This window comes from Taudactylus pleione, unplaced genomic scaffold, assembly GCF_031769625.1.
Source record: "Taudactylus pleione unplaced genomic scaffold, aTauple2 ptg001827l, whole genome shotgun sequence".
Taxonomy (NCBI): domain Eukaryota; kingdom Metazoa; phylum Chordata; class Amphibia; order Anura; family Myobatrachidae; genus Taudactylus; species Taudactylus pleione.
Window position 1 is genome coordinate 1,945,122 of NW_028286224.1, and position 22,201 is coordinate 1,967,322.

A 22,201-nucleotide genomic window follows, 5' to 3' on the forward strand; every position below is an offset into this window, starting at 1 on the left:
TTTGAGATGGAAATGGCAGGACTGTGAAAGGCACTGGATGTGTGGTTTGAATGTGAGGGAAGAGTCAAGGATAACTCCAAGACAGTGCACTTGGGAGCTAGAAAAGATGGTTGTGCCATCAATAGATAATGAAATTATGGGTAGTGAGGTTATGTGGGAGGGTAGGAAGATGATAAGTTCTGTTTTAGACATATTAAGTTAAAGAAAGCGCTGGGACATCCAAGAAGAGATAGCAGAGAGACAGTTAGAGATACGATAGGTCAGGGGAGGAGAGGTAGATCTGACAAATATCAGAATAGAGATTATATTGGAGGCCAAAAGAGCTGATGAGCTCACCTAAAGAGGACCTATAGATGGAGAAAAGGAGCGGTCCAAGAACAGAACCTTAGGGGGTGGTGCAGTTGTAAACAATATGCTCAAGAATTCTGGGGGAAAAGGAAGGAGATGAGTCAGTAGTTGTAAAGAGTGCTAGGATCAAGGGTAGGATTTTTAAGAATGGGGGAAATAAGGGCATGCTTGAATGCAGAGGGGACAGAGCCAGATGAGAGGGAGAAATTGAGTGGGCAAGATGTGAACAGGTAGAAAGAGAGAGTATTTAAAATAATTTCATTTTATCTGCAATCACTATCTGTGTACCCTATATGGAACATGCCACTTAAGCATTTATTAGTTGTGTAAAAATAGGGTAATGCTACTTAATAATATACTAATAACACTATCAAGCCACATCTCTACACCATCTGTGTTATTGTGCACTATACACACTCATTACACCTGACATAGACCTGCAGCAAATGCTGTATATCAGCTGGATGCATCTTGAGATGATTCTGACCTAACAAATGCATGAAATAAGCTTTGTATGTGTCCTCTTTATGTACATTCTGCACACATATGTGTCTAATTATAAATGATCCCACTACATATAATATATATATAATATATAATAACATGTAATAACGTGATTGGGAATAACTAGCAATTAGCAGGCCTGTAACAAAGTTTGAGGGGATAACTGAGACCCCCTACTCTGCTTTTTTGAAAATTCATGGGGACTGGTGCAAAACTGAAAACTAAGATGGGCCCCTGCCCTATTATTCCCCCAAAAAACGTCCTTCATGATATACAGCATCTGGAGAACCACAAGTAACACAAGCAATTTCCAGTGAGTTAATGTGGATTACACACTAGTCGTGCTTGTATTGCAGAGAGTGATTATTCCTTTATTACATTTTCAGGTCTACAATGAAACCGTTCGGGATCTGCTAAGACCGTCCTCTGGATGTTTGAACCTTAGAAAGGATCCCTATGGCAACACCAAGATAGAAGGGATTGCAGAGTTCTTCCCCAGCAGTCCTGAAGAGGTGACTATCATTAGTCTGTGCTACCCTTATGCAGCGTCCATGCTTCACCACTAGTCATCCCTGGCTATATTATTATTATTATTATTTTCATCATCTTTTATTTATTAGACACCACAAGGGTTCTGCAGCACTGAACAAGGGGGATACAAATGACAATAAGTTATAGAAGTACAGACTAATATAAACAGGGTGGCTGTCTGTAAAGAACCTATTAATGTGTGAATGAATAAGCAGAGCTCATGAATATGTGATCGCTGGTGTAGTGACCCTGCTGTAGCTATAACACATGGACAAGTGTAACTTTATGAGAGTGTTGGTGCATCTATATTACTTTCTTTTTCAGGCCATCGCATTACTGACTAAAGGGAATAAGCGCCGCTCTAAGGCAGCCACAGCTGCCAATAAGAACTCATCCCGCTCCCATGCTGTTTTACAAGTCACCGTAAAGCAGACGAGCAAGGATGGAGTGTGCACGGGCCGGCTGTACATGGTAGACCTGGCGGGATCAGAGCGAGCATGCCAGGTATCACTTGTATTTTATATAACATTATCATTTCTTTGTATGTCCCCCTGCAATGCCAAAGAGCATTTGCTATCCTTCTGCAGTGTTCATACTTCACCACTAGTCGTCACTGTCTACTCTACAGAGAGAATATTTGTCAGTCACATCAGTCCCTGGCCCATTGCAGCTTACACTCTAAATTCTCTAACACACTCACATACAGGGATCCAATTTTTTGGCCAGCAGCCAAGTCACCTGCCAGTATGATTTTGAAGAAAACCAGAGCACCTACAAAGAACCCACACAATCACAAAGCGGAACATACAATGTGTTTTCAAGAATATAGAAGGTTATTAAAACTGCACTATGCTAAATGCTTTGGTTTTGCACCAGTGAGCACAGATAGTCCACCCAGAGAACACCTGGGTGTGTACCTACTATCAACTATCAACCTAGAGAACAATCACCAGATGTGCACTGTGCAAGATTTTGTTCTGGTTCTGCTCTGTACGATGATGAGCAGTGGTGCACCAACACCATATATATTGTGCTTGGGGCACTTTCACTCCTGCCAACTCCTCCCCTTTGCCTTTATATTCTTCCACTCCTCCACAAATGCCCCCACCTTGCTTGGTAAAGTTAAACCCTGATGGAAATCTAGGTGCACTCACACACAGATCCGTAACAGGGCATAATTGTACCCTGGGTCACCCCTGTACTGTATGACATAATTTTGTCATGCAGGGGGGCAGTGGTTGGCAGCTCCAATAAGCACAGCGCTGGCTGGGTGTCCTCAGGACACATGATGGGGTGCCTATATACTGTGCAGGGTGCCCATCTGGAGTGTCTGCAGGATGCTCCATGGGTGCTGTAGCAGCAATCCTGACTGCAGGGTTCCAGGCACCCTGCTAGCCAGGAGCAAGGGCTGTGGGGTGGCACTGGTGGCCCATAGATAGTTACCCATAGATAGTTATCACCCTGCTCACACAAATTGAGGCACATGACGAGACCAAAGCTGCTCTTCCACTGTGCAACGTAAATGACAATCCATTATGTGTATAGTTGTCAGAGAGCTAAGTAGTAAGTAGTCCTAGGGTAGTCCTTGTCCTGTATTCTGAGGTCGCATGTAAAGTAAGCTCTTTTCTTTGATTAAAGTTCTTATGAACGTTGTAATTTGTTTTTGCATCTTTTGGTAGTGAAGGAGTTATAACAGAGCCTTTCATGTTTATAGCTCTTTTTTCTTGTATTTGTAGTACTCCCTAAGCGTGGCCTTTCTCCCTTTAGAGAGGTGATTCCCAATCTGTTACAGGCCACCGCCCCCTTGATTACATACATTTATTTCTGTGGCCCCCACCCACTGAAACCTTACTCACAATAAATTATATAACATTTTGATTAAAGTATTTTTTTAATTAATAACATAAACCAGTATCAAATTAATTATACTAATAATGGAATTACATTTTTAGTAGCTTGGGTTAATTTACATGCAGTAAGAAAAGCATTTTGGCCAATATCAATAACTAAGGGGAATGGGATTCACTGTCTTGGGACACAATTGAAGTAAACTGTGTAATTAGTTTTATCATACTATAGTTTATGTGTTTGTACTACATCCACACCGTGACTGAAGCAAGATGTGTCTTCATTATCTTTCCTGTTTCTATATCAGACTAAGAACACTGGCCAAACCCTGAAGGAAAGTGGCTATATAAACCGCTCCCTTCTGGCCCTAAGGAATTGCATTATGGCGCTACGCAAGAGACCAGGCAGCCATATCAATTATCGGGACAGCAAATTGACCTGGCTGCTAAAGGTATGCCATTACTATGAGATTTCCTACATACATATGACAATACAACTGTACCTGATGTCAGGGACAATGATAAGAGAGAAGGGCCCCGTGTGCAGTCTCCATGCAGGCCTCCCCCTTCTCTTACAGGCACATGCACTAATGATACTCTGGCACTGCGCTTTCTCTACTGGGCATGTGCAGAACTTTGGAAATATGGCACCCATGTCATTTTCCCAGTGACTATATTGGTGAATACAGCAATATTGGCAGAGTGTTAAGTATAAGTTATGGGTGCAGGTTGTGCGGTGTGAGGCCACTGGACATGTGCACCGTATAGTCTGCACCCATTATAGATCCACCCAGGGGCATATTTATAATGGGTGCAGGGTGTGCAGTTCAGGGGGGCCCGCACTGCACACCCTACACCCATACTTTTCTTTTTATACTTACCTCTCCGAAGTCCCATGGAGTAGCGCTACACAAAACGCCTTGAAAATGCGGTCACCGGGAAAATGGCTGCTGCAGGTGACATACGCAGTAGACTCCGGGCACACTCTATTGCCCAGAGTCTACTGCTGACATCAGTTCGCTGACGGCAGTCGGGGAGAGAGAAGGGGGCCCCGGATGGGGAGTGAACACGGGCCCCCTCCTCTCTTAATATGCCCCTGGATACACCCATGGTTGATGTATAAGTAGCATTAGTCACTTCTTAGATATCTTTTTGGGATACATCCATTAGGAATATGAATGTGAGTAATCAATCTGGGCCATTAAGAGACTTTATAATGCCCTGGTACTAAAGGAGTGTGTGGTATAGTGTATGGGAGTGTGGCCACAGCTTATTATACATGCTGAGGTCCTGTGTACAGGGAATGTGGCCACAGCATCCAAGCCGGAACCCCAGTCATCAGGAATATTGCTCCTAATACATTGTTCTGCTGTTTTATCTCAGACGATGGCTGCAATTAATATTAACCATTTTATTAGTAATTTGTGCAATCATTTGGTTCTCACAAACATAGTATAAAACAATAGTAGTAGATCTTTAAACTGCTCATTACAACGTGTAAGGATTCCTCAGTGATCTCTCCTATAACCAGAGCTTTATCTATCACAGGGAGCACTGAGTGGCAGGAGCAGAATGGTGATGATCACACACATCAGCCCTGCGGATTCTGCCTATGAAGACTCTCGCAGCACTCTCACCTACGGGAGCAAGGCCAAGCACATCAAAACAGTGGTGAGCAGCCCCAAAGGGGGGCATATTTATCTATGTTATGGGTATAACTGTGGTAGAACACGGTATTTATTATTTGGTTGGAATGTGATCTTTTACTTTCTATTGGAAATTCAGCTGCCAATTAAAATATGTTAAAATGATCTACTACAGGCTCAATCAGTCATAAAAGCTACACCTGTGGTATTACATGTCTGTGTGAGGACACGTAGGTTACCCATCCATAATCTCCTGTCTCCCTGTTTTCTCTGAGTGTTCCGGTGCCCAGTAACTAACTCTCTGCTGTTTACCCTTCCTCTTGCAGGTGGAGAAGAACCGTGTTTGTGCTCCCCACAAAATCCCTGAGGTAACAGGAGAAGACAAAGTGCAGCTGAAAGACAATCGTCCACCCGGTATTTTTGTTTGTTATAATGAAAAGATTAAGAGGTCGGTTTATCATAATTGTGCACTACCAATCTGTATCGCCACTTATCACAGCAATACAGATTGTAGTTACACCACGAGTTACCATGCTGGGTGGTTGGGAGGTGTGTACATATGCTGGTCTTATCCATGAACAATCAGGACAAATAGGGCTTTACACTTCCAAACTGTAATCCATTGACTAAGTGAAGCAAAACATATACCAGACATAGTAGTAACTGTACTATTTCTGTATTCATTTGCACAGAGCCAGCCCATAAGGACCATAAGAACAAAGCGCCCAGTTCCAGTAACATTGGTCCTATGAGACGCTCTGAGTAAGTACTTTGTGCAGATATCACATGAACAATATGATTTATGGATAGAAATGTAAAATGATGAAAATTTGTGTCATTTATAGATAAGAACAGATTGTGATGAAGTATTTTTTTTAGCCATTACTATATAAATGTTAATCATAATACACCATAATATCTAGCTATGGGTATTATATTGTACTAATCTTAGTTATTGCTACATTCTCTTGGAGTCCTTTAGGTGCAAATGTGTCTGTTTTATCTTTTTAGGGCTTTGCTGCCTAAATTGTCATCCGTGGTCCCTTTGCCAAGAAACCACCTGGCAGTACCTGAGGCCGTGGACCCCATGGCAAGAATACAGCTGGCAGTACCTGAGGCCGAGGTCCCTATGCCAAGAAACCACCTGGCAGTACCTGAGGCCGTGGACCCCATGCCAAGAAAACACCTAGCAGTACCTGAGCCCGTGGATCCCATGCTAAGAAAAAACCTGACAGTACCTGAGGCCGTGGTCCTTATGCCAAAAAAACACCTGGCAGTACCTGAGGCTGTGAACCCCATGCCAAGAAAACACCTGGCAGTACCTGAGGCCGTGGTCCTTATGCCAAGAAAACACCTGGCAGTACCTGAGGCCGAGGTCCCTATGCCAAGAAAATACCTGGCAGTACCTGAGGCCATGGTCCCTATGCCAATAAAATACCTGGCAGTACCTGAGCTCGTGGTCCCTATGCAAAGAAAACACCTGGCAATACCTGAGGTAAGTGCTTTCAATGTCATTGTGGTTACTTACCTGTACCTTATGTCCTAGCATTTATACACCTCTTTGTCATACAATGTAATGCTTATTACACTGACATTTACATCTTATAATACTCCGCAAGTGTCACAATTTATACACAATATGAGAAAAGAGAAATAGGTTTCTTGTAGTACAAATGATCTTGCAAGAACATAGGGCCTGATTCAGAGGCGCTCGCTATTTGCGAGCGCTCGCTCTGAATCAGGATGGATTTTTTTTAAAAACTCCGCCTCCTGGCCGTTGGCATAGCTGTGGGTGACCACCCACAGCTTGTGCGGGCAGCCTGGTGATGGTCGTGATTATCACGACCATCAGGCTTGCGACGAGACCCCTGTGGTAGGGTCTCATCCACCGCAAGCCCCAGTGAAATAGAGCAGGAAGTTCACTACTGACATCACGTTTGATGTCAGTAGGGCCGCCCATTTGTGCAGCCACCCCCCTGTCCTGCCTACAAAATGTGGCAAGCTGTCGATCAACATCGACCCCGTTTTGCTGCGAGGCCCGAGCGAGTGAAGTTCTCACTCGCTCCGGGGCTTGCGCGTGTGCACTGCCCGACCATCGACCCGATTGCGAGCGCTATGCACTCACGAGCGGGTCTGGATCAGGCCCATAGTCCATTATAATTGTAAATGAAATAAAAATAATTGGTAGTGGACAAGTCCATGGCCGCGATTCAATTCAAAGTGATGATGATAATCCCCGGGAGGGAGCTCCCAGAGCTATTCAATTCAGCCTGATGTTTGGCCCGACTAAAGGATTTCTTCTCACACACTTCTGGGGGTGTGAGGAGAGACCTGACAAAACTGCGCTAACAGCCTCACGGCTGGCACTTTAGTCAAACACTCATGTTAAGTCACGAGAACCGCCATTCTCCAACTTAACAGTGCGCTGAATTGAATTGCAGCCAATAAGATGAGCTAAATATATAAAACTAAGAAATGTGAACAAATGCATGAAAAACTTCCAGATAAAACTAGTACAACAAATTTATTCCAATTATATATATTATATCTAGTCATCCATTGTAGTATTATAGAATTAAATACTGAAATTCTATTTGAAATTCAGCTGCCAATTAAAATATGTTAAAAATATCTACTACAGGCTCAATCAGTCATAAAAGCTACACCTGTGGTATTACATGTCTGTGTGAGGACACGTAGGTTACCCATCCATAATCTCCTGTCTCCCTGTGTACTCTGAGTGTGCCAGTGCCCAGTAACTAACTCTCTGCTGTCACCCTTCCTCCTGCAGGTGGAGAAGAACCATGTTTGTGCCCCCCACAAAACCCCTGAGGCTACAAGAGAAGACAAAGTGCAGCTGAGAGACAATCGTTCACCAGGTATTCTTGTTTGTTATAATGAAAAGATTAAGAGGTCGGTTTATCATAATTGTGCACTACCAATCTGTATCGCCACTTATCACAGCAATACAGATTGTAGTTACACCACGAGTTACCATGCTGGGTGGTTGGGAGGTGTGTACATATGCTGGTCTTATCCATGAACAATCAGGACAAATAGGGCTTTACACTTCCAAACTGTAATCCATTGACTAAGTGAAGCAAAACATATACCAGACATAGTAGTAACTGTACTATTTCTGTATTCATTTGCACAGAGCCAGCCCATAAGGACCATAAGAACAAAGCGCCCAGTTCCAGTAACACTGGTCCTATGAGACGCTCTGAGTAAGTACTTTGTGCAGATATCACATGAAGAATATGATTTATGGATAGAAATGTAAAATGATGAAAATTTGTGTCATTTATAGATAAGAACAGATTGTGATGAAGTATTTTTTTTAGCTATTACTATATAAATGTTAATCATAATACACCATAATATCTAGCTATGGATATTATATTGTACTAATCTTAGCTATTGCTACATTCTCTTGGAGTCCTTTAGGTGCAAATGTGTCTGTTTTATCTTTTTAGGACTTTGTTGCCTAAATTGTCATCCGTGGTCCCTTTGCCAAGAAACCACCTGGCAGTACCTGAGGCCGTGGACCCCATGGCAAGAATACAGCTGGCAGTACCTGAGGCCGAGGTCCCCATGCCAAGAAAACACCTAGCAGTACCTGAGCACGCGGACCCCATGCTAAGAAAAAACCTGACAGTACCTGAGGCCATGGTCCCTATGCCAAGAAAACACCTGGCAGTACCTGAGGCCGAGGTCCCTATGCCAAGAAAATACCTGGCAGTACCTGAAGCCGTGGTCCCTATGCCAATAAAATACCTGGCAGTACCTGAGGCCGTGGTCCCTATGCCAAGAAAACACCTGGCAATACCTGAGGTTAGAGCTTTCACTGTCATTGTGGTTACTTACCTGTACCTTATGTCCTAGCATTTATGCACCTCTTTGTCATACAATGCAATGCTTATTACACTGACATTTACATCTTATAATACTCCGCAAGTGTCACAATTTATACACAATATGAGAAAAGAGAAATAGGTTTCTTGTAGCACAAATGATCTTGCAAGAACATAGGGCCTGAGTCAGAGGCGCTCGCTATTTGCGAGCGCTCGCTCTGAATCAGGACAGATTTTTTTTTTAAACTCCGCCTCCGGCTGCTGGCATAGCTGTGGGTGACCAGCCACAGCTTGTGCGGGCGGCCTGGTGATGGTCGCGATTATCGCGACCATCGGTCTTGCGACGAGACCCTTGTGGTAGGGTCTCGTCCACCGCAAGCCCCAGTGAAATAGAGCAGGAAGTTCACTACTGACATCACGTTTGATGTCAGTAGGGCCACCCGTTTGTGCAGCCACCCCCCTGACCTGCCTACAAAACGTGGCGAGCTGTCGATCAACATCGACCCCGTTTTGCTGCGAGGCCGGGTGAGTGAAGTTCTCACTCGCTCCGGGGCTTGCGCGTGTGCACTGCCCGACCATCGACATGCTTGCGAGCGCAATGCACTCACGAGCGGGTCTGGATCAGGCCCATAGTCCATTATAATTGTAAATGAAATAAAAATAATTGGTAGTGGACAAGTCCATGGCCGCGATTCAATTCAAAGCGATGATGATAATCCACGGGAGGGAGCTCCCAGAGCTATTCAATTCAGCCTGATGTTTGGCCCGACTAAAGGATTTCTTCTCACACACTCCTGGGGGTGTGAGGAGAGACCTGACCAAAGTGCGCTAACAGCCTCACGGCCGGCACTTTAGTCAAACACTCATGTTAAGTCACGAGAACGGCCATTCTCCAACTTAACAGTGCGCTGAATTGAATTGCAGCCAATAAAATAAGCTAAATATATAAAACTAAGAAATGTGAACAAATGCATGAAAAACTTCCAGATAAAACTAGTACAACAAATTTATTCCAATTATATATATTATATCTAGTCATCCATTGTAGTATTATAGAATTAAATACTGAAATTCTATTTGAAATTCAGCTGCCAATTAAAATATGTTAAAAATATCTACTACAGGCTCAATCAGTCATAAAAGCTACACCTGTGGTATTACATGTCTGTGTGAGGACACGTAGGTTACCCATCCATAATCTCCTGTCTCCCTGTGTACTCTGAGTGTGCCGGTGCCCAGTAACTAACTCTCTGCTGTCACCCTTCCTCCTGCAGGTGAAGGCGCACCATCTGAGTCTGGCCCACAAGATCCCTGAGGGTGCCAGAAAAATCAATGTTCAGCTGAGACTTGTCCGCCAGGTATTCTTGTACCATGTAATTAAAAGTTTACGGGTTCTGTTTATCACAGTTGTAGACTAACAATCTGCATCACAGTTTATCGCAGCAATACAAATTGTAGTTACCCCACAAGTTACCATGCTGGGACAGTTGGGACGTGTGTACATATGCTGGTCTTTGTAGTTGTACATATTTATCTATGTTACTGGGTATAACTGTGATGGAACAAAGGATTTAGGGGGATATTTCATAAACTTAAGTTTTTCTCCCCATCACTTTCTATCACATTTTCTTTACATCTATATTTATAAAAAGTTTGCTGCCGGGACAGCCGAAGCGATAATGGGCTGCCCCGGTGAATTGTTACTCACTACAGTAGTGGTAGGGAGGCTTCTGTCAGACAGGGATCCCGGAACTGGCTGTATGCCTGGCTGCAGCTGCGGCAGCTGTGGGAGGGCTGGGTGAGGTGTGTCATGTCTTTTTGGTAGGGGGAGCCGCGGCTGTGATCCTGGAGGAGAGAGAAGAGGAGACGCTGCTGCCTGTGCCTGGTGCAACCGGGGGAGGAAGAGGATCTGACGGCCGCTGTATGTGTGCTGCGGGTGGAGTGGGATGGCTGCTATGTCTGTACTGCGGGGGTATTGGGGGGATCCGACGGCTGCCATGCTTGTGTTCTGGGGGTGGGTATGGAGATCAGACAACTGCTGTGTACTGGGGTAAGAAGGGGTTGCCGGCCTCTGCAGTTGCTGTGTACTAGACCTATATATATATATATATATATATATAAGTGTATATATACTGTATATGTATATGTGTGTGTGTGTATATATATATATATATATATATATGTGTGTGTGTGTAATATATATGTGTATGTATATATGTGTGCATGTATATATGTATATGTATGTGTATACATATACATATATACATGCATATAATCCATGAACTAAATCCCCATTATTTATTTACTTATTTATACATCATTGTGAGTGTTTAAACATGGTGAGTGCTGGGTTTTCTGTTTTTATTTATTTAAGCAATGTGGTCACAGGCCACTTGCACCCCAGTCCTGGGAATGGCGAGTGCAGGTCTGCACCCCAAATCTAGGAGTGGCGAGTGCAGTGGATTTCTGACTTTGTTTATGCGGTTAATTTTTATTAACCTTTTGTGATCATAGCTTTCCCATGCACCCTATGTGCAAACTCGTTTATATTAACCTGTGTCAGCTGTCTTTTTGGTAATATGATAGAAGCTATGTCAGGTGACTGCCTTACCTTTAAAAGCCATTAGCTGGCAGGTGAGCTTTAAACCAGGTAACATTTTTTCAATCTAAACTATGTGATAGCAGCTAACAGGTTTCCATCAGTGTGACTGATAGTGTAGGACCTGCAGAAAGTGGGGTCCCGTGATGTGGGCTGCGGGCTTAAATGCATTGATCAATCCATGAACTAAATCCCCATTATTTATTTACTTATTTATACATCATTGTGAGTGTTTAAACATGGTGAGTGCTGGGTTTTCTGTTTTTATTTATTTAAGCAATGTGGTCACTGGCCACTTGCACCCCAGTCCTGGGAATGGCGAGTGCAGGTCTGCACCCCAAATCTAGGAGTGGCGAGTGCAGTGGATTTCTGACTTTGTTTATGCGGTTAATTTTTATTAACCTTTTGTGATCATAGCTTTCCCATGCACCCTATGTGCAAACTCGTTTATATTAACCTGTGTCAGCTGTCTTTTTGGTAATATGATAGAAGCTATGTCAGGTGACTGCCTTACCTTTAAAAGCCATTAGCTGGCAGGTGAGCTTTAAACCAGGTAACATTTTTTCAATCTAAACTATGTGATAGCAGCTAACAGGTTTCCATCAGTGTGACTGATAGTGTAGGACCTGCAGAAAGTGGGGTCCCGTGATGTGGGCTGCGGGCTTAAATGCATTGATCAATCCATGAACTAAATCCCCATTATTTATTTACTTATTTATACATCATTGTGAGTGTTTAAACATGGTGAGTGCTGGGTTTTCTGTTTTTATTTATTTAAGCAATGTGGTCACTGGCCACTTGCACCCCAGTCCTGGGAATGGCGAGTGCAGGTCTGCACCCCAAATCTAGGAGTGGCGAGTGCAGTGGATTTCTGACTTTGTGTATATATATATATATATATATATATATATATATACTGTGCCCTCCTATATGTACTGTGAGCCCTCATGCTAGATATTTATATATATATACATACACATATATACCACTTCATGAATATTTATTAATGTAAGGTTAACCAACTGTGTGCCTGTAATTTGTGTGCACAAAATAAATATGCATTTTTTAAATCTGTGGAATGCCGCCTGTTCCTTACATTAATGAGGTCTCTATGCTCCTAATTTGTGGGAACACATAAAGGTGGACGCAGTTACAGCCACGACTGCGACTTTATGTTAATGGAACGACCGGTGGGCTTCCTACCGAGACACCCACCTAATGCATTACAAAATCTGTCACCGCGTTCCATCGGTCACAATATCAACACAAGAGCAGCCTTATTGAGGCACAGAATGACGCTGATACCAGTGCAACTGCTTCTTTGGCCTGCATCTGACCAGCCCCGCCCCCCCCCCCCCCCTGGAGACACCCCAAAAATGCCCCCAAAACTGCCTCTCTCTGTGTCAAAATTCACTCTGCATCCACCGGCGGTAACAATCGGGATGTATGCGCAGTGCGACTCAGACACATGCAGATGTAAAATATTGGCTGTTTGCATCTGACATTGATGCTACATCCACCTCTGAACGAGGCCCATTACTTGTGTATGGGAATGTAGTGCTGACAGCTCAGTTACTGAGGGGAAAGGCTACTTATCACCATCTGGTACAGAGACCCATTATATGTGTATGGGAATGTAGTGCTGATAGCTCAGGTACTGAGGGGAAAGGCTAGTTATCACCATCTGGTACAGCGGCCCATTATATGTGTATGGGAATGTAGTGCTGACAGCTCAGTTACTGAGGGGAAAGGCTACTTATCACCATCTGGTACAGCGGCCCATTATATGTGTATGGGAATGTAGTGCTGACAGCTTAGGTACTGAGAGGAAAGGCTACTTATCACCAGCTGGTACAGAGGCCCATTATATGTGTATGGGAATGTAGTGCTGACCGCTCAGGTACTGAGGGGAAAGGCTACTTATCACCAGCTGGTACAGAGGCCCATTATATGTGTATGGGAATGTAGTGCTGACAGCTTAGGTACTGAGGGGAAAGGCTACTTATCACCAGCTGGTACAGAGGCCCATTATATGTGTATGGGAATGTAGTGCTGACAGCTTAGGTACTGAGGGGAAAGGCTACTTATCACCATCAGGTACAGAGGCCCATTATACAGTATGTGTATGGGAATGTAGTGCTAACAGCTCAGGTTCTGAGGGGAAAGGCTACTTATCACCATCAGGTACAGAGGCCCATTATATGTGTATGGGAATGTAGTGCTGACAGCTCAGGTACTGAGAGGAAAGGCTACTTATCACCATCTGGTACAGAGGCCCATTATATGTGTATGGGAATGTAGTGCTGACAGCTCAGGTACTGAGAGGAAAGGCTGCTTATCACCATCTGGTACAGAGGCCCATTATATGTGTATGGGAATGTAGTGCTGATAGCCCAGGTACTAAGGGGAAAGGCTAGTTATCACCATCTGAAGATAGAGATAAGTTTGTTTAAAAAAAAAGAGAGATAAATATCTATTCTTCACTTTATAGAAATATATCCAGGAGAAAAACCCCATTAGATTCTATGGGGAAGAGAGTGTGTTTAGGAAACAGTGAAAAGTCTGTGACGTCAGTGATTTTTCCATACTTATCACTGCATTTAAATATGGAGAAAACATAAATATTAAATTTTCCAGCTCTCATGCTGAAAAAATGAGATAATTATGTTTATTAAATTTCCCCCTTATTATTAAATAAAACAAACATTATGAACATTCAAAATCAGTTTTATTAGAAGATTGGTTGGAATGTGATCTTTTACTTTCTATTAGAACTTCAGCTGCCAATTAAAATATGTTAAAATTATCTACTACAGGCTCAATCAGTCATAAAAGCTACACCTGTGGTATTACATGTCTGTGTGAGGACACGTAGGTTACCCATCCATAATCTCCTGTCTCCCTGTTTTCTCTGACACTGTCGGTGCCCAGTAACTAACTCTCTGCTGTTTACCCTTCCTCCTGCAGGTGGAGAGGAACCGTGTTTGTGCCCCCCACAAAATCCCTGAGGCTACAAGAGAAAGCAAAGTGCAGCTGAAAGACTCTCATCCTCCAGGTATTCATGTATCTTATAATGAAAAGATTAAGAGGTCTGTTTATCATAATTGTGCACTAACAATCTGCATTGCCACTTATCACAGCAATACATATTGTAGTTACACCACAAGTTACCATGCTGGGTGGTTGGGAAGTGTGTACATACAGTATGCTGGTCTTTACAGTTACAGATTAGGCAAAGGAAGCAACTGATCCAGGAACAATAGGAACAAATAGGGGTTTACACTTCTAAACTATATTCCATTGACTAACTGAAGCAAAACATATACCAGACATAGAGGGGTATTCAATATGAAACGTTAACTTCACTGTCGAAGTTAACGTTTCATATCGGAGTTTTTACCTTCGTTAAAGTATCGGGCGCGCTCCCGCTTATCCCCGTATTCAATATAAAATTAACGAAAACGGGAAACTCCAAAGTTGGATTTGCGTAAAGTTACGAATTTTTCCTTAAAAAAATTGTAAGACCCCCCTAAAGTTGTAAAAACATGGGGGATCACTATGGGTACCCCCGTTTTAGCCTTTAATTGAAAGTCGGGGATTTAAATAGCCGCAGCAGGTGTTTTTTTCCCGACATTGAAGAAGTGATGCAGAAGAGCACTTAGGTTATTTTTTTTAGTTTTTTTAAGTGGTCCCATCAAATTTGGGTTACATGAAAATGGGTACTAGCATATTTTTATGTCCCTAAAGTAAGTTTTTAAAAATTATGCATTTGTGCACCTACCGCTATAATTCTATTCTTCAAAACACCTGCCGCATACATGCAGAATAGCCCTGAACCTATTTCCCTATTCTTAAACAATTTTTTCCCATTTTTTTTTTTTCACCCCAATTTTTAAATTAATTGTTTGGGGTATCCCTATTTTTTTTTAAAACTTTTTTTGACACAGTTCTTTTTTAAATGTCATTCCCAGGGGTGCAGACTATTTTTTTTAAGCCTGCACCCCTAAACCCCAATTCTGCACTTTTTTTCGACACCTATTCAATGGTGAAAAGTTATCACCGTTTTTTATCAAAGATTTTTCAAAACTGCGATAAGTCTTTGAAATTGAATACGGTGTAAAAGTCAAACCTGCGATAATGACGTCAAAAGTGCGATATTAACGCAAAAACGATGTTTTCGCTCCCATATTGAATACCCCTACTAGTCTATTATAATTGTAAAAGTCAATGACCGGGATTCAATTCAAAGCCTGATGTTTGGCCCGACTAAATGATTTCTTCTTGCACCTTCCTGGGGGTGCGAGGAGAAATCCGACAAAAGTGCGCTAACAGCCTCACAGCCAGCACTTTAGCCGGAGAATGTCGGTTCTCGCGACTAAACACCCATGTTAAGTTGCGAGAACCGCCATTCTCCGACTTAACAGCGTGCTGAATTGAATCAAGACCAATACGATAAGCTAAATATAGAAATGTGAACAAAGGCATGAAAAACCTCCAGATAAATTTAGTAAAACAAATTTATTCCAATTATATATAATATATCTAGTCATCCATTGTAGTATTATAGAATTAAATACTGAAATTCTATTAGAAATTCAGCTGCCAATTAAAATGTTAGAAATATATACTTCAGGCTCAATCAGTCATAGAAGCTACACCTGTGGTATTACATGTCTGTGTGAGGACACGTAGGTTACCCATCCATAATCTCCTGTCTCCCTGTGTACTCTGAGTGTGCCAGTGCCCAGTAACTAACTCTCTGCTGTCCTCCCTCCCTCCTGCAGGTGAAGGAGCACCATCTGAGTCTGGCCTACAAGATCACTGAAGGCGTCAGAGCAACCAATGTTCAGCTGAGACTCGTCCTCCAGGTATTCTTGTACTATGTAATCAAAAGTTTAAGGGATCTGTTTATCATAGTTGTGGACTAACAATCTGCACCACAGCTTATCGCAGCAATACAAATTGTAGTTATCCCGCAAGTTACCATGCTGGGACAGTTGGGACATGTGTACATCATATGCTGGTCTTTGCAGTTGTGCAATATTTAAAAAATAATTAAAAAAAGGCTACCTTGGGGTATGCTGTAATGGGGATGCAGTCAAGATACTGGCGGGCGCTATCCCGACACTGACAGCCCGACATGGGACTAAAGATTGGTGTCGAAATCCCAATGCCTATCATTAGCCCCACTACAAAATCCCGACACCCAGCATACCGATCTAAGGTAAGCCGGGTGACTTAGTGCAGGGGGGGAGGGTTAGGTTTAGGGACCCCCGAGGGGACTTATGTTCAGGCACCCCCCTCCAGGAGGGTTATGGTATGGAAAGGGGTGGTAAGGGTTAGGCCACATTAGGGGGGGATTAGGCTACATTAGGGGGGGGGTAACCCTAGGGGAGGGTTAGGTTTAGGGTGCAGGGAGGGGGGTTAGGTTTAGGCACTAACCGGGGGAAATTAGGGTTAGGCACTAAGGGGGGAGGTTAGGGTTAAGCACCACTAAGGGAGGGTTAGGGTAGGGTTAGGGGAGGGTTCGGGTACTAGCCAGCCCCAGTCGGGAATTAGGTCCGTCGGTGTTCTGCTGTCGGTATTTGATCTGGCGGCTATTTAGCCGCCGGCATTAAATACCGATTCCGCTGTAATGGAGTGGTGTATATTGCATAGGAGTGGAATGCAGATTAGGCAAAGGAAGCGACTGACCTGGAAACAATAGGAACAAATAGTGGTTTATACTTACAATTGAATAACTAATGCAAATCATATACCAGACACAATAGTAACTGTATTATTTCTGTATTCTTTTCCATAGGACCGGACTGGAAGTACAACAGGCTCAGTTCCAGGGACATTGTTCTTATGAGATGCACGTACGTATTTTGTGCTGATATCGCATGAACAATATGTTACAATCTGAATTATGGATAAAAATTAGCGAGTTCTATTTAAATGTTAATCATATATCATAACAGGGCTGTAACTAGGGTGGTGCGGCGCTGCCTCTGCACAGAGTGCAAAGTGCCCTGAGGGCAGAACCGGCTGCCTGACACAATATCTATATGCCACTGGGCGCCCACTGCTATGTATTAGTAGCGGTGCACCCGGCTACCTTACTGCAGCCCTGCCTGTCACTCTCTGGTTGCTCCGTCTCATGACCCATCTGCAGGGACGGGAGAGATGTTATGACGTCTCTCCTCAGCTCCCACAGTTCCAAGAGAAACTGTTTGTTGGAAGCTGGCACATGGGCGTGCAGGACATGGCAGTAGCGGCAGGCAGCGTGACAGATCCGGCACCAGTATCCTACATAGAAGGGACCAGTGTGAGTGTCACTTTGGCACACTGGACTCCAGTGCACAGTCATAGCAGGTAAATAGGTTACATATATCAAAGAACCCTCATACTGACAGTTACACCATTTTATCTATAGTAAAGCTAATATAAAACATGTAAAAGTATGTCCACTCTGCAGCAGTTTCAGGGACTCACTGGTACCACATATATTTTACTATATTACTTTAGACTATGGGGATTTTTCTCATCTACACAGCAGAGTTCATGTCAGTAATCTAATGTAAGGACAATACTGCCAGCCTCTACCATTAGGAAATGGTGTCCTACAGAGAATAATATATTATGTTCAATTGTGTTCTTCAATCTATGTACATATCTTCCAGCATTTAAACACACACAATGGGGACAAACAATATTAACAGCCAAGAGCCCCAGCACCAGATTGCCACGGTATAAGTTGCCATGGCCTCTCCAGTGTTACAAACTAACAGTAATTTCAAATATGAAATGGAGCGGGGGGACACCATAGTGTCTAGTTACAGCTCTGCCATAATATCTAGTTGTGGATTCCATTCATATACTAATGTTTGCATCTTAGTAACTATCATTGAGCATATTACATTTTACTTAAAATGTCACTGTAATATATTTATTTTTCTGTATAATAATATAGAATAGCTAATGAGTATAAAATGAGGAGGACAATGTCCCTATGAAGTGAATCAGCCTCATTAAGTTTATAATTTTCTAATGGAGTCATTTAGGTACTATGGTAACTGTTTCCTCTTTTTAGGGGTTTGCGGCATAAATTGCCCCCCGTGATCTCTATGCCAAGGAAACATCTGGCAATACGGTAAGTGCTCTCAGTGTTATTGTGTCTACTTTCACTTTCCTATGAGCTAGCATTTATACAGATTGGGTACGGGATACCGGCACTCGGGATCCCGGCGGTCAGAATACCAACACCGGCAGGGTTAGGATACTGACACCTGCCGGTAAGTATCCTAAACCTGCTCCTAACCCTCCCTCCTTGCACCCTAAACCTAACCTCCCCCTAGTGCCTAACCCTCCCCCCTAGTGCCTAACTCCTAACCCTCCCCCCTAGTGCCTAACTCCTAACCCTCCCCCCTAGTGCCTAACCCTGACCTCCCCCCTAGTGCCTAACCCTGACCTCCCCCCTAGTGCCTAACCCTGACCTCCCCCCTAGTGCCTAACCCTGACCTCCCCCCTAGTGCCTAACCCTGACCTCCCCCCTAGTGCCTAACCCTGACCTCCCCCCTAGTGCCTAACCCTGACCTCCCCCCTAGTGCCTAACTGTAACCCTCCCCCCTAGTGCCTAACCCCCCCCCCCTAGTGCCTAACTCCTAACCCTACCCCCTAGTGCCTAACTCATAACCCTCACCCCTTGTGCCTAACCCTCCCCCCTAGTGCCTAACTGTAACCCTCCCCCCTAGTGCCTAACCCTCCCCCCCTAGTGCCTAACTCCTAACCCTCCCCCTAGTGCCTAACTCCTAACCCTCCCCCCTTGTGCCTAACCCTCCCCCCTAGTGCCTAACCCTGACCTCCCCCCTAGTGCCTAACCCTCCCCCCTAGTGCCTAACTCCTAACCCTCCCCCCTAGTGCCTAACTCCTAACCCTCCCCCGTAGTGCCTAACTCCTAACTGTCTCCCTACCCTACTACTTACCGTCGAGATGCCAGTACCAATAAATTACAAGAAGAAAATATCCATGTGACTACCAATTAAAAAGATTTTCCTGTAGATAAAGATTTAAAATGTATTTGCCTTAAAAATTAAGAAGATCCCATTAAATGACAAATTAGAAATATTTTCTTGTGGATTTCAAGTACTGTATAACACAAGCCCATTGGATTACAAATTAAAAGTTGGGACAAAAAATTACTGTTTTTTACATGAGTGAAACTATAATTGCTTACACTTTGTCATTACATACTTTCGGTTAGAATCCTTGGGGAATTGTATTCTGGAACCAAATTTCCCTTTCATTGCTGTTATTTTTAGAGTATTTTCACTATTATGTTAAAACATAAACGTTTAATTCTTTCTATGAATTGATGATCTGAAACTTTAATTGAATTCCCTTTAGATCAAGACTACAGCTCATTGTAGCGCACGTTCTGTCATCCATCTGGAATGTGCCCAGAGAAGGTGATGAAAAAATCCGCTTGGGCCGAGGCCGTCACCTTGCTGCATTGTCAACTAACACCATCGGCCACTTATCAAAATAACATCTTACCCATTAAATAAACATCATTGGTGATTTTAGTGGTTTCAATTCATTGCATTTCACAATTGAATTTTATTGTAACCTTATTTTATTGTATTCTTGTTACATATCATTACTCATAGATCTCATAATGTTTGTTAGGGCAGTACCAGCAAAGAGCTGATACGACCATTAGAACTTTAAATCTTCACCTTTAACAAACTACCTTTCCCTTATAACAAGACATGCTGAAGCCCTGGGGATTGTATGGTCTACATTTCTCATCCCCCAAATACACTAATATATAGTAGGTTTTTGGACTGTGGGAGGAAGACGAGGCACCTGGAGCAAACCACATAAACATGGAGAGAACATAAAAACCACATACATACATATAGAGCTCATGTCAAAATATAACCCATGACTCCAGTGAATGCAGGGGCTCTGGCTCATCCAGCCCTGGCATCGGCTTGGGTGGCTAAAGCTGTGGGCCGCTGGGCAGACACTTTGAAGGAAGGACTTACCTCTGGGGCACACAGAGGTGACTTGGTTACTATGGTTTCAAACGTTAGAGAGGCAGCTTCTTATCTCTCCGAACCAGCTATAGATTCAGGAATTTTAGCCTCTAAGATTTCTCCTTCTGCAGTCGCAGCAAAGAGAGCACTTGGAAGGCAGACACACGGAATTCAAGAAGGCCCTTGAAGTCCTTCCCTGTTCGGGTGATATTCTATTTGGTCCAGAATTGGACAAGTTAGTGAGTACGTTGGCAGCATCTAAATCCGCTTTCTTACCATCTGTTACCACTCAGAGATCTAGGACTTCAGCATCTCGTTCCATTTGTCCACAGAGCAAGGCCAGAAATCAGCCATTTCCCAGAAGCCAGGGTTCTGCTTCTAAAAGCTCCAAACCCAGAAGTAGGCAAACCTAGTCCACTCTTTCGTGCATGCAGATTCTGGGGTCGTTGGGCTTAGTTCCACTTCCTGCCTCCCCAAAGAATCATTCTGAATAGATGGATCAAGTCTCACCCGAACCTTAAGGCTCAGACTCTAATTCTTCCTCAGGAGGTACGTCTCTCCCTATTGTGGTAGCAGCAGCCCTCACATCTGGACATGGGGCGCCCCTTTTCGACCCAGGACTGGGTCCTACTCACAATTGATACAAGTCCACTTCAAGGACGTTGGACGCCTCAAGAGAGCCAAGGACGTTGGACGCCTCAAGAGAGCCAACATAGAGAGCCAACATAGTTCCACTTCAAGGACGTTGGACGCCTCAAGAGAGCCAACATAGTTCCATTAACATCCTGGAACTATGTGCCGTGTACAGGGCCCTGTGTCAGACACACCTCCTTCAGGGTCGTCCGGTTAAGGTACAGTCGGACAGTGCAACCTGGGTGGCCTACTTAAACCACCAGGGCACTCGCAGTCAGGGAGCCATGCAGGAAGTCAGCCGAATTCTTCACTGGGCAGAACGTCATCTTTCAGCACTTTCCGCTGTCTTCATCCATGGCGTTTAAAATAGGGAAGCGGACTTCCCAAGTCGTCAGGACGTCCATGCAGGTGAGTGGGTGCTGCATCCAGATGTCTCCCAGCTGGGGCCTGCCAGACATAGACATGATGGCGTCTCATTACAACCATCAGCTTCCAAGATATTGATCCTGCACTAGCAATTCAGAAGCTCTCCTGCTAGATGCACTAGCAGTTCCTTGGACTTTCCCTCTGATTTATGTCTTCCCTCTGATCTCAATGATTCCTCGGGTCCTCTGCAAGTTCAAACTGGAGGGCTGCACTATGATCCTGGTGGTTCCAGATTGGCCTTGTGTGGTATACAGATCCACTGGGTATCTCCTTAGATGCCTTGTATTTATCATCGGGTTTAACGTTCCTATTTTTCTTGGTGTTCAACTAGGGGTTTTAACCCCAGGTCTTTCCGCCTTTCCCGGATCCTTTCCTTTCTGCAATTGGGTCTGGATTTGTGGCTGGGTAAGTGTAAGCTGAGCAGGGAGGTGATGGTCGTGGAAGGCGTGTCGTGTGGGGAATCATGGAGGGAGGGTGAGAGCTGGTTGCGCATGCATGGTCACCCTTAAAAGGGTGCAAAGAGCAGTCACAATTACAGAGCTTTATTGCAAGCTCTGTCCCTGCATGTGATATTTGATACATCCTTGCGATGTATTCAAATATCGCACTGCGAATCCTGGCGATTTTATGAAATGCAGAATGTGATAAATAGAGCCTTTAGTCTGTTGTAATATCCCAACATGGTCATGTTCCATTAGTCCATTTGTGTAGTTGCCTAGATAACAAATGCCAGTTAAGCTAAAGTGGTTTTGACCTAATAGCTGGCATTCCTAGTTACCACCCTATTATT

The 22,201-nt window shown here is 43.8% G+C and overlaps 1 protein-coding gene and 1 long non-coding RNA gene across 2 annotated transcripts in view; one reads left to right on the top strand and one right to left on the bottom strand.

Moving 5' to 3' along the window:
* DOCK2 (dedicator of cytokinesis 2) overlaps positions 1 to 22,201 on the bottom strand; it is a 966,148-nt gene that overhangs the window by 773,878 nt on the left and 170,069 nt on the right. The window lies entirely within an intron of this gene.
* On the top strand, positions 14,305 to 19,878 carry LOC148436324 (uncharacterized). The gene is made up of 5 exons (XR_015876468.1): positions 14,305 to 14,384; positions 16,114 to 16,197; positions 17,133 to 17,190; positions 18,405 to 18,464; positions 19,718 to 19,878. It is a non-coding gene; the product is annotated as an uncharacterized LOC148436324 (long non-coding RNA).